Below are 11,786 nucleotides of genomic sequence, written 5' to 3'. Positions count from 1 at the left end.
AGCATGTACTCTTAAGTTCCCCTAAAAGTACCATGATTTCCACTAACCCTCGTCTTAGGTGTCTGGAACCTCTGCCCCCTAAAAGATGGGACCTAAAGAAGATATCCATTATTCAGACTCTAGGTCAGCTTTGAATCATCACCCCAATTACTGGACTTGAATTGAAGTGATTCCCTATCGTTAGTGCCAACAAGCACTTGATGGAATCAGACATAAATCCTCTCTGGAAGACAACATTAATTTAGACCTCAAATTACTTCTTAGAACAGTTTTGCAAATACAATGTCCACAACTGTAAATCGTGCTGCAATAAACATGCATGCTGGTGTCTTTTTTGATATAATGACTTCTTTTTAGCGGGGTAGATACCCAGTAATGGGATTGCTGGGTTGAATGGTAGAACTACTTTTAGTTACATAAGAAATCTCCAAACTATTTTCCATAGAGGTTGTACTAATTTACATTTCCACCAGCAGTGTATAAGCAGATGAAGGCAGATTTAGTGAACTAGAAGTTAAGTCAGAAAATATCCAGATTGAAACATGGAGAGAAAAAAAGTATATAAAACACGGAAGAGAAAATAAGTGACAGAGAGGAGGAGCCCATGATAAGATTTGTTTACATTTAATTGAAGTCTCAGAAGAAGAAAAGAGAAATAACAGTATAGACACAATATTTAAAGATATAATAGTTGATCATTTTCTGAAAGTTTTTTTATTGTATTTGGGCTCTGGGGTACACTTCCTGCATCCTGCAGGATTGTTGCATAGGTACATACATGCCATGGTGGTTTGCTGTCTCCACCCACGCTCCACCCCGTAGCCTACATCAGGCATTTCTCCTGGTGTTATCCCTCCTCATCCTCCTCACACCCACCGTTGTCCCTCTCATCCTGTCTCCTCCAGTCCCCAATCAGCCCTGTGAGTATTGTTCCCTTCCCTTTGCTCAAGTGTTCTCACTGTTCATCACCCGTCTGTAAGTGAAAACGTGCAGTGTCTGGTTTTCTGTTCTTGTGTCAGTTTGCTGAGAATGATGGTTTCTAGATTCATCCATGTCTCTACAAAGGACACGAACTCATCATTTTTTATGTCTGTGTAGTATTCCATGGTGTAGATGTGCCACATTTTCTTTGTCCAGTCTATCATTGATGGGCATTTGGGTTGGTTCCAGGTCTTTGCTATCATAAACAGAGCCACAATGAACATACCTGTGCATGTGTCTTTATAATAGAACGATTTATAATCCTTTGGGTATATATCCAGTAATGGGATTGCTGGGTCAAATGGAATTTCTATTTCTAGATCCTTGAGGAATCGCCACACTGTCTTCCATATGGTGGAACTAATTTACATTCCCACCAACAGTGTAAAAGTGTTCCTTTTTCTCCACATCCTCTTCAGTATCTGTTGTCTCCAGGTTTTTTAATAATCACCATTCTAACTGGCATGAGATGATATCTCAATGTGGTTTTGATTTGCATCTCTCTAATGACCAGTGATGATGAGCATTTTCTCACATGTTTGTTGGCCTCATCGATGTCTTCTTTTGAAAAGTGTCTGTTCATATCCTTTGCCCACTTTTGAATGGGTTTGTTTGTTTGTTTCTTGTAAATCTGCTTTAGTTCTTTGTAGATTCTGGATATCAGCCCTTTGTCAGATGGGTAGCTTGCAAAAATTTTTTCCCATTTTGTTGGTTGCCACTTCACTCTAATGATAGTTTCTTTTGCTGTGCAGAAGCTCTGTAGTTTAATTAGATCCCATTTGTCTATTTTGGTTTTTGTTACCATTGCTTTCGGTGTTTTGGTCATGAAGTCCTTGCCTGTGCCTATGTCCTGAATGGTATTGCCTAGGTTTTCTTCTAGGGTTTTTATGGTGTTAGGTCTTATGTTTAAATGTTTAATTCATCTGGAATTAAAAGGCTTATATACCCTAAGGAAGAAGCAGAAAGTGAGGCTGGAAAATTTATTTGGAGTCAGAGTGTCAAGGACTCCATCAATCTATGGAGTTGAATTTTGGCATATGGGCATTTGGGAACATTGATGAGATAAATATCAGGTTGAGATCCCAGAATCCCAAGGAGAAATGAGGGGTCATTTGCTTAAAGAAACCAAGAGCAGAAAAGAGAGACACATGAATAATTCGAGGACTACAGAAGTCATATCTGGAAAAGCTCAGCTTAGTTGTCAAATCCAAGCAGATAGGAGACAAAAAAAATAGAAGAGAAATAACCCCACAGGTTGGGACCTGGGCAGAACTGAAATGGAGTAAGAAACTAGAGCCAAGCAAAGTTGGGAAATTACATCAATTTCATGGAAACAATCTGAGTATCTGAGGCAAATAATTTAATTTGATTTAAGGGCATGGTACTGGGGTGGACGACTGAAGGCTTTAAGGAAGTGAATAACGTGGTGCTAAGTGTGCTTTACAAAGATCATTCTACAGTCAGTGTGAGAGGTGAAGTAGAAACCTTGTGATGGTTATGATCTCAGGATTAGGGATCAGGCAGTCTTGAATGCAACCCCGATTCTACCTCAACTGTCTCTGTTTCCTAAGGTGTTTTAGATCATCTCCCAGGGCCTTGGCTTTCACATCTGTAAATTGGGCATCTTCGCAGGGTTTGTTTTGAAGTTAATGAGATGATACATTTGAAGTACTTGGCCTAATGCCTGGCATACAGTGAGCATACAGTGAGCAGTGAGAGGGCTCCTCTGAGGAGAACCCAGAGGCAACAAGATCAATTGGGATGGTATTGAGATAGTCTAAGGGAACCTGAGGGAGTGCAGGCATAAGCCAATGAACAGCTATAAGAATGAGGAGGGGGAAGATGTACCAGGGAGTGTGTGTGTGTGTGTGTGTGTGTGTGGGCAGGGGAGTATAGGGACGGTGGAATAAGGTAAAGAAGTAATACTGGAGTCCCTACCCCAACTCTTCTTGGGCACATGCTCTGCGTCGAATTGTGTGCAGCTGATTAAGCCCTATGTCCAGATGATACCGACAGCCCCAGGCCTCATTAAGCAAATTCACCCATGCTCCCATGGATGTACAAAAGATACATTTGGTCTTCAGACCGAAGGGGCCTGCTATAGCCAAATATTCTGCAAGAATGTACAAGCCTGGTGTGAACTTTGACCAGAGGCAAGTACTTTAGTTGTAATAATCTCTGTCAGCCATGCCATGAACCCCAACAATTTGCACTGGTCCAGCAGGCTGTTAATTTTTCATAGAATTGAAGAAGCAGTTGAGAAATCTGAAGGGAAAACTTACTTGTGTAGTTAATTTACTCCCCCTTTCCACATGGCCATTTCTTCAACCCAACCTAATACTTACCAGCCAACAGACTCTACTTACTTTCTCAGCCCAAGCAAGCTGTCTTGCAAAAGAGGTTAAGAATAGATTGCAACTCCCCCTAAGGTTTTCTCCCCTTGTTGCTTTCATTTAGACAAAAGGAAGTCTGTTTATCAAAGGATTTCCTGAGGCTCCAAATCCCTGGGTGAGGAGGTGAGGTGTGAAGGCCAAATGGCTCACTAGGGAAGATTTTAATCAGTGAGTACCACCGGTAGGCCGTTTCTCTTGGTTATGTTTGATTCCTCCAGCTTCACCACCGAAAAAAGTAAGCGAAGGCCAGGAAGAGTGACTAGCGAAGCAATGGGAAAGAGGAAGAGAGGAGAAAACCTCCCTGCTCTAGCACCTTAGAGAGACCCAATAAAATCTTGTTTCCCCAAGTTAACCACTCCACTGCCAGCTCCCCCATCAGCCAGCCCTAGGAAAAAACAGTGTAATAAGCTCAATGATTACTGGTGCCCTCATCTGCTTGCTTCTCTCACCCATCATTGCCTTCTTTCCCAACACTGAATCCCAGCTGCCCTTATGCTGTGCCTCTTCCTTTGCCATCAGACCAAATGTAACCTTATCTTGTGATTTGGACCTTTCTTTCCCTTATTCAATTTTGTTCCACAGAGCCCGAGCGAATGTGTGTGTTCACTCTAGCAGTGCCCAAAACGGGGCATACCCATTGGCACATTCAGGAAACTGGGAGCCTCAGGAAACTTTTTTAAAAAATGATATCTGGCCTCTGCCAGAAAATAAAATGGCACCTTGAGAGAGCTGCAACAATTTGAACAGATCTAATGCTTTGCCACTTTTGTTCACCTCGGTTCATCTAAATTCAGGACTAATTCAGGTTGCTTTCAGTTTTTGTTTCCATGTATGGACAACAACTTGGGGGCTTATTTGGGAGAGCAGCCATGCCCATCTGGCTCATCGTTATGCCCACCCACGCACAGCTCCCCCAACACCTGTGTCTGGCACATAGTGTTCCATAATTGTTCCCCAGATTTAATGAGAAAGAGCATATGATTGTTAATTTTTCTCCAGCTGAATCCAGAGATAGGAGGGAAAAAAAAGCACTTTTCCATTTTAATAGCAGCCCTTGAAATATCAGTTTTAATATTTGCTGAGAATTACGTAATCATTCAATAATTAATTCTCATATTATCTTGTGAAGTTATTCTTATGAAAGTTTTGCAGATGAAGAAATTATGTTGAAATCCTGGTTTAAGAACAAAGGAGAGGCAAAATGTAAATTCGAATTTCAGATGGAAATGTCTTAAAGCTAGATTTAGGCCAGTTTATGCTTGAAGGTATTAATTAATGACAGTGATGGTGAAGATTCTGAAATGGTTGTTTTCCTTTCTTCTGGTTTTTTTTTTTTTTTTTGAGACGGAGCCTCACTGTCACCCAGGTTGGCATGCAGTGGCACAATCTTGGCTCACTGCAACCACCCCCTCCCAGCTTTAAGCCATTTTCGTGCCTCAGCTTCCCAAGTAGCAGGGATTACAGGCACAGGCCACCATGCCTGGCTGATTTTTGTATTTTTAGTAGAGACGGGGTTTCACTTCATTGGCCGGGCTGATCTCGAACTCCTGGCATCAAGTGATTGGCCCGTTTTGGCTTCCCAAAGTGCTGGGATTACAGGAGTGATCCACTGTGCTTGGTCCTGAGATGGCTATTTTCTAATTGGAAGTTCTCAACTATGTACCTCACACATTTGTCTTCCTCCTAAGAAGACATATCTTAATCAAAGGGGAAAACATTTGTCTTTTTAATGGCTTATCAAATTCTATCCTCAAGTGTTTCCCTATCCTAGGCAACGTCTTCATCATCCTTCTAGTCAGTCAGAGCCATTATAACTTCTCTCCCGTTCCCATCTACACCCATTCATCAGCAAGTACAATCACCTTGACCTCCTAGATGTGTCTTAGTTTTTGATTGCTACCACCCTTGCCCCAGCTCTTGCCTGGAAGAATGAAACAGCCTCTTAAATGTTCCCCTGCAGCCTTCTTACTTCCTTACAATCCATAATCTTCAGATCAGTATAACTTTGATGCTTTTTTTATAAACACAAATCAGTTCATGTCCTAGCTCTTTCTCTCATTGTATTTCAAATAAAATTTAAACTCTTGTTCAAGGCCTTACATAATCTAGTTGCTCTTTGACAGTACATTTTTTTCACTCTTTCGCTAATTTTCTATACTGCAATTATGCTCCAGTCATTCCAGCCATCCTCCTATGCCTAAAACATAGTCAGTTTATTTCTACCTGAAAGTCCCTTTACTTGCTGTTTACTGACCATTGTCCTAGTGTTGCTAGCATCATTGTTAACACATTGTTCATAGTTTGTTAAAACCTACTAAACTCTATAGGGTGTAAGCAGAAAACAATTTTATTCTTTCTTACTACTATTCCTTTGTCAAACAATTTCTTCCTCAGCCCTGATGAAATCCTGGACAGATCCCATAACTTGTTTGATGGTTTTCAGTTATGAAAAGGTCCACTAAAATCTAAAGTTGTGGTTTCAACAGAAGAGCCCTATTCACTGGGGGCATTTGGAAATTCATGGGACACTTTTGGCTGTTGCAATGGTGGGGAATGAGACTCAATCGCATTGCCTAGATACGGGCCGGAGAAACAAGGCTTCTGCCAGCAAATGAACACTTGTTGCAGATATTACATGGTTTTCAAATGATCTACTGAACATTCATCTATACATGAAAAAAACATAAATATAAGATTTTTTTGCCTTGATTTACTATACACTAAATTTTCCAAAATTGAAAATACTAGATAAATCAAAGGATGATTATACATTGTTTTGTTCAGAACTTTCCCAAGAGCTGTTTATCATTTCAAAAAATAATTTCACTAACAGACATACCATGTGTGATATATAAATAACCAATGTGACACACTTGTATAAGATGTCATTAGTAGCTGTTATAATTATGGTGGTTCTGTATGTATGTATAGGAAGACATTTAATCCTTATTTCAAATGGTTAAATATAAAGAAAAGATACTGATTACAATCAATTAAATATTGTTCCTTCACTTCAATCCAAACTTGTTCACTATAAGTAGTTGTAAGCATTTCATTCATTATGTGATATAGTCATGTCAAAGAATTTGTATATTGAGATGTTTATTATTTTATTATAAATTGCTTTTATTTATTTCACCTTCATATTACAGTTAGAGCTTTACATCTCTTTATTTGTTTTTGAAATTCTGTGTGTAGGTAGCTTGTATTATCTATATATGTCATTTCAGGATATTAAAGAGAAATGTTCAAATATTTATTATAAAAAGATGGCATTGAGTCTGACAGGATTAAGGACCAGTTTCTCAAGAAATCTTACTCCAGTGCATCCCATCAACTCCATGAGAATGCAGTTCACTTCTGCAGTAGCCCCTTTTCTCACTTTGCCCTCAGGGAAGTCTTATAAATCCAATTCCAGTTGAATCTCTGAAGCCCCCAAATTCCAGAGGATACAGCTATCCAGGTGGTTTTCTTAAATTACCCTAACTTGACTTAAAGGAAAAGGAACAAGATGGGAAACATCACAGTGTCTTTAGAGAACAAGTATTGCAACAACTTGTTCTCTAAAGAAATAGTCCTCATCAACTCAACAATTTCTCTGTTAATCTTGTATGCCCTGTGCATATAATGATCTGAGGGGAGCAAAGCAACTTTTGTCACCTTGTGTGCAAGTCTTCCATAAATTTTCTGGAACCTTACTTTAGAATTTGACACAGTCGGGATCTCTGTTACAACCTTGAGGCAGGATGGAGACCATCTTAAAATTTGAGAAGATGAGGACTCCCACAGGAATAAGTATGAGTACTGGGAGAATGTCAGTCTTTAACCACCAAATGTTAACTTTCTGGTATTGATATTGCAGGATGATTATGTAAGATGTTACCACTGAGGGAAGCTGAACAAAAGGAATACAGGACTCTGTACTTTTTTTAGAAGATTCTTGTGAATCTATATGATTTTAAATTAAAAAGTTAATAGTATGCTAATTTGATTCTTACATGTGTATTATTAAATCTCATCATGAGAGTGACACCAGCAACACGGCACAGTAAGAAGCTCCAGGTCCTTGTCCTCCAATGGAATCACTAAACAAACAGCCAGGAACTGACTAAAATAACTTTGTAGGAGCTCTGGAAATCACTCAGAGATCTACAGCAACCAAGCAAATATCCAATTTTTTAAAAACTCATACAAATGGCAGAAAATTTTGTAACATTTTTTACTTTTCCTTGCCCCACCTTCTCCCCAGCATAATTCCCAAATGTGAGGCAATGCATAAATATACAAATACAAGAAGCTCCATTAACTCAGATACCCACTGCAAGGCACATTATAATCAAACTGTCAAAAGACAAACAGAGAACCTTGAAAGCAGTGAGAGAAGCAACTCATCATATACAAAGAATCCTTAATAAAATAATGTCTCAGAAGAAACCATGTAGGACAGAATACGGTAGGATGGTACATTTAAGGGGATAAAGGGGAAAAAACCTGTCAACCAAGAATTCTACATATGGTAAAACTGTCATTCAAAAATTACAGAAAAAAAAATAAGAAATTCTCAGATAAACAAATTGAAGGTATTTACTACAATGACATGACATGCTACTCATTTTAAAGAAGTAAAAATTATTATGAGAGAGTTCATGTATATAAACAATTACATACCAATAAGTTGGCAAACTAGATGAAATGGGCAAATTTCTAGAAATGAGCAACCTACCAAGACTGAATCATGAAGAAATGGAAAATTTGAACAGATCTATGACTTCCTGATTTCAAAACTTAAAACAAAATTACAGTAATCAGAACAGTGGGATATTGCCATAAAGACAGACATACAGATCAATAAAATAGAGTAGAGAGCCCCCAAATAAGCTTGTATATAATCAAATGCTTTTTGCCAATGCTGCCAAGACCATTCGAAGGCGGAAAGAATAGTCTTCATTCTTTTCCATATGCATATACAGTTTTCCCAACAGTTTGCTGAAAAGACAATTGGGAAAAGTGTATATGCATATAGAAAAGAAAGAAGTTAGAATTTTGCCTTATACCAGTCACAAAATTTAACTCAAAATGTATCAAAGACCCAAACATAAGAGCTAAAACTTAAATCTACTAAAGTCTTAAAATAAAACATAGGGGAATACCTTCAATGACAGTGGATTTGGCAACTGTTTCTTGAATATGACACCAAAAGCAGAGGCAATAACAACAAAAAAGTAAATTGAATTACATTAAAATTAAAAACATATGTGCACCAAAGGGCACTATCAACAGAATGAAAAGGCAACCCATGAAATGAAAGAATATTTGCCGATAATAGATATGATAAAAGGTTAATGTCGGGAAGATATAAAAAAAACTCCTACATCTAAAGAACAAAAAAAAAAAATCAAACAACCCAATTTAAAACTAGGCAAATGAATTGAATCGATATTTCTCCAAAGAAGATGTAGAAATACAAAAAGCACACGAAAATATTCCCAACATCACTAATTATAAGAGAAATGCCAGTCAAAACCACAACAAAATAGCACCTCACACCCATTAGAAAGGCTGCTATAAAAAAATATAATAACAAGTGTTGCTGAGGATGTAGAGAAATCGGAACTCTTGTCCATTACTGGTGGGAATGTAAAATGGTGCAGCCACTAGAGAAAACAGTATGGTGGTTCCTCAAGAAATTAAAAACTAGAATTACCATATATTATCCAGCAACTCATCTCCTGGATATACATCCAAAAGAATTGAAAGCAAGTGGTGAGTTTCACGTTTTATATATATTTTTGAAAAATATTATTTTATCTTTTAACTTTTATTTTAGGTCCGGGGAAACATATGCAGGTTTGTTATACAGGTAAATTGAGTGTCACGGGGGTTTGGTGTACAAATTATTTTGTCACCCAGGTAATAAGCATAGTATCCAGTAAGTAGTTTTTCAGTCCCCACTCTCCTCCACCTATTCACTCTCAAGTAGGCCCCAATGTCTGTTGTTCCCTTCTTTGTGCCCATGTGTATTCAATGTTTAGCTCCCACTTATAAGCAAGAACATTCTGTATTTGGTTTTCTCTTTCTGAATTAGTTCACGTAGGATAATGACCTCCAGGTCCACCTATGTGCTGCAAAGTACATGATGTTCTTTTTCACGGCTGTGCATTTGAGAGGAAGATGAATTCTGCTATTTCAAATAGTTTTTTGATGTGTATTAATTGCATTGTTTGCTCAAAAGTCATTCAGGAGCAGGTTTCTTAATTTCTAAATAATTGTATGGTTTTGAGCAATCTTCTCAGAACTGATTTCTGTTTTTATTGCACTGTGGTCTGAGAGTGTGGTTCGTATGATTTTGGTTTTTTGCACTTGCCAAGCACTGTTTCATGGCTGATTGTGTGGCTGATTTTAGAGTATGTGCCACGTGCAGATGAGATGAATGTATATTCTGTTGTTTTAGGATGGAGAGCTCTGAAGATGTCTGTTAGCTCCATTTGGTTAAGTGTTGAGTTCAGGTCCCAAATATCTTCATCAGTTTTCTGCCTCAATGAGCTGTCTAATACGGTCAGTGGGGCATTGAAATCTCCCACTATTATGACATGGTTATCTAAGTCCCTTCAGAGGTCTCTAAGAACTTGCTTTATGAATGTGGGTGCTCCTGTGATGGGTGCATATATATCTAGGATAGTTAGGTCTTCATGTTAAATTGAATACATGTTACATAATGCCCATCTTTGTGTTTTTTGATAATTGTTGGTTTAAGGTCTGTTTTAAAGTCTGTTTTGTCTGAAATTAGAATAGCAATCCCTCCTTTTTTCTATTTTCCATTTGCTGGGTAGATGTTTCTCCATTCCTGTACTTTGAGCCTATGGATGGCATTGCATGTGAGATGGGTCTCTTGAAGACAGCCAACAGTTGGGTCTTGCTTCTTTATCCAACTTGCCACTCTGCCTTTACTGGGGCATTTAGCCCATTTATATTCAAAATTAATACTGATACATGTGGATGTGTTCCTGTCATAATGTTGTTAACTGGTTGTTGTACAGACTTGTTTGTGTGGTTGCTTTATAGTGTCAATGGTCTATGTACTTAAGTGTGTTTTTGTAGTGGCTGGTAATGGTCTCTCCTCTGCATACTTAGCATTCCCTTTAGGACCTTTCTTGAAAGGCAGGTCTGGTGGTAAAGCTTGTCTGAAAATGATCTTATTTCTCCTTTGTTTATGAAGCTTATTTTGGCTGGATATGAACTTCTTGGTTGGAATTTCTTTTCTATAAGAATGCTGATAGCTGGGCACAGTGGCTCATGCCTGTAATCCCAGCACTTTGGGAGGCCCAGGCGGATGAATCAGAAGATCAGGAGTTCAAGACCAGCCTGGCCAACATGGTGAAACCCTGTCTCTACTAAAAATACAAAAAAATTATCTGGGCATGGTGGCAGGCACCTGTAATCTCAGCTACTCTGGAGGTTGAGGCAGGAGAATCACTTGAACCCAGGAGGCAAAGGTTGCAGTGAGCCAAGGTCACGCCACTGCACTCAGTATGAGACTGCATCTCAAAAAAAAGAATGCTGAATATAGGCCCCCAATCTCTTCTGGCTTGTAGGGTTTCTGCTAAGAGGTCCACTGTTAGCCCAATACAGTTCCCTTTGTAGATAACCTATCCCTTCTCTCTAGCTGCCTTTAATATTTTTTCTTTCATGTCATCTTTGGAGAATATGATGACTATGTGTCTTGGGGTTGTTTGTCTTATATCTCACAGGGGTTCTCTGCATTTTCTGAATTTGAATGTTGGCCCATCTAGAGAGGTTGAGAAAATTTTCATAGATGATATCTTCAAATATGTTTTCCAAGTTTTTGTTTTCTCTCCCTCTCTTTCAGGGATGTCAGTGAGGCACAGATTTGGTCTCTTTACATTATCCCATATTTCTCAGAGGTTTTGTTCAATCCTCTTTATTATTATATTTCTTTATTTTTGTCTGACTGAGTTAATTCAGAGAACCGGTCTTTGGGCTCTGAGATTCTTTCTGGTCTATTCTGCTGTTAACACTTGAAATTGTATTATGATTTTTTTCTTTTAAGAGACGGGGTTTCACCGTCTTGGTCAGACTGGTCTCAAACTCCTGACCTCAGGTGATCCACCTGCCTTGGCCTCCCAAAGTGCTGGGATTACAGGCGTGAGCCACTGTGCCTGGCCTTTTTTTTTTTTTTTTTTACTTATTTTGAGAGACGGGTTGTCACCATGTTGGCCAGGCTGGATTCGAACTCCTGACCTCAAGTGATCTGCCCGCCTCGGCCTCCTAAAGTGCTGGGATTACAGGCATGAGCCACCATACCCGGCCGTATTATGAAATTTTTGAAGTTTTTCTGCTCTACCACATCAGTTTGGTTCTTTCTTACAATGGTCATTTCATCTTTCAGCTCCT

Source organism: Callithrix jacchus, chromosome X (assembly GCF_049354715.1).
Source record: "Callithrix jacchus isolate 240 chromosome X, calJac240_pri, whole genome shotgun sequence".
In the NCBI taxonomy this organism is placed as follows: Eukaryota; Metazoa; Chordata; class Mammalia; order Primates; family Cebidae; genus Callithrix; species Callithrix jacchus.
This window is presented reverse-complemented; position numbering follows the sequence as displayed.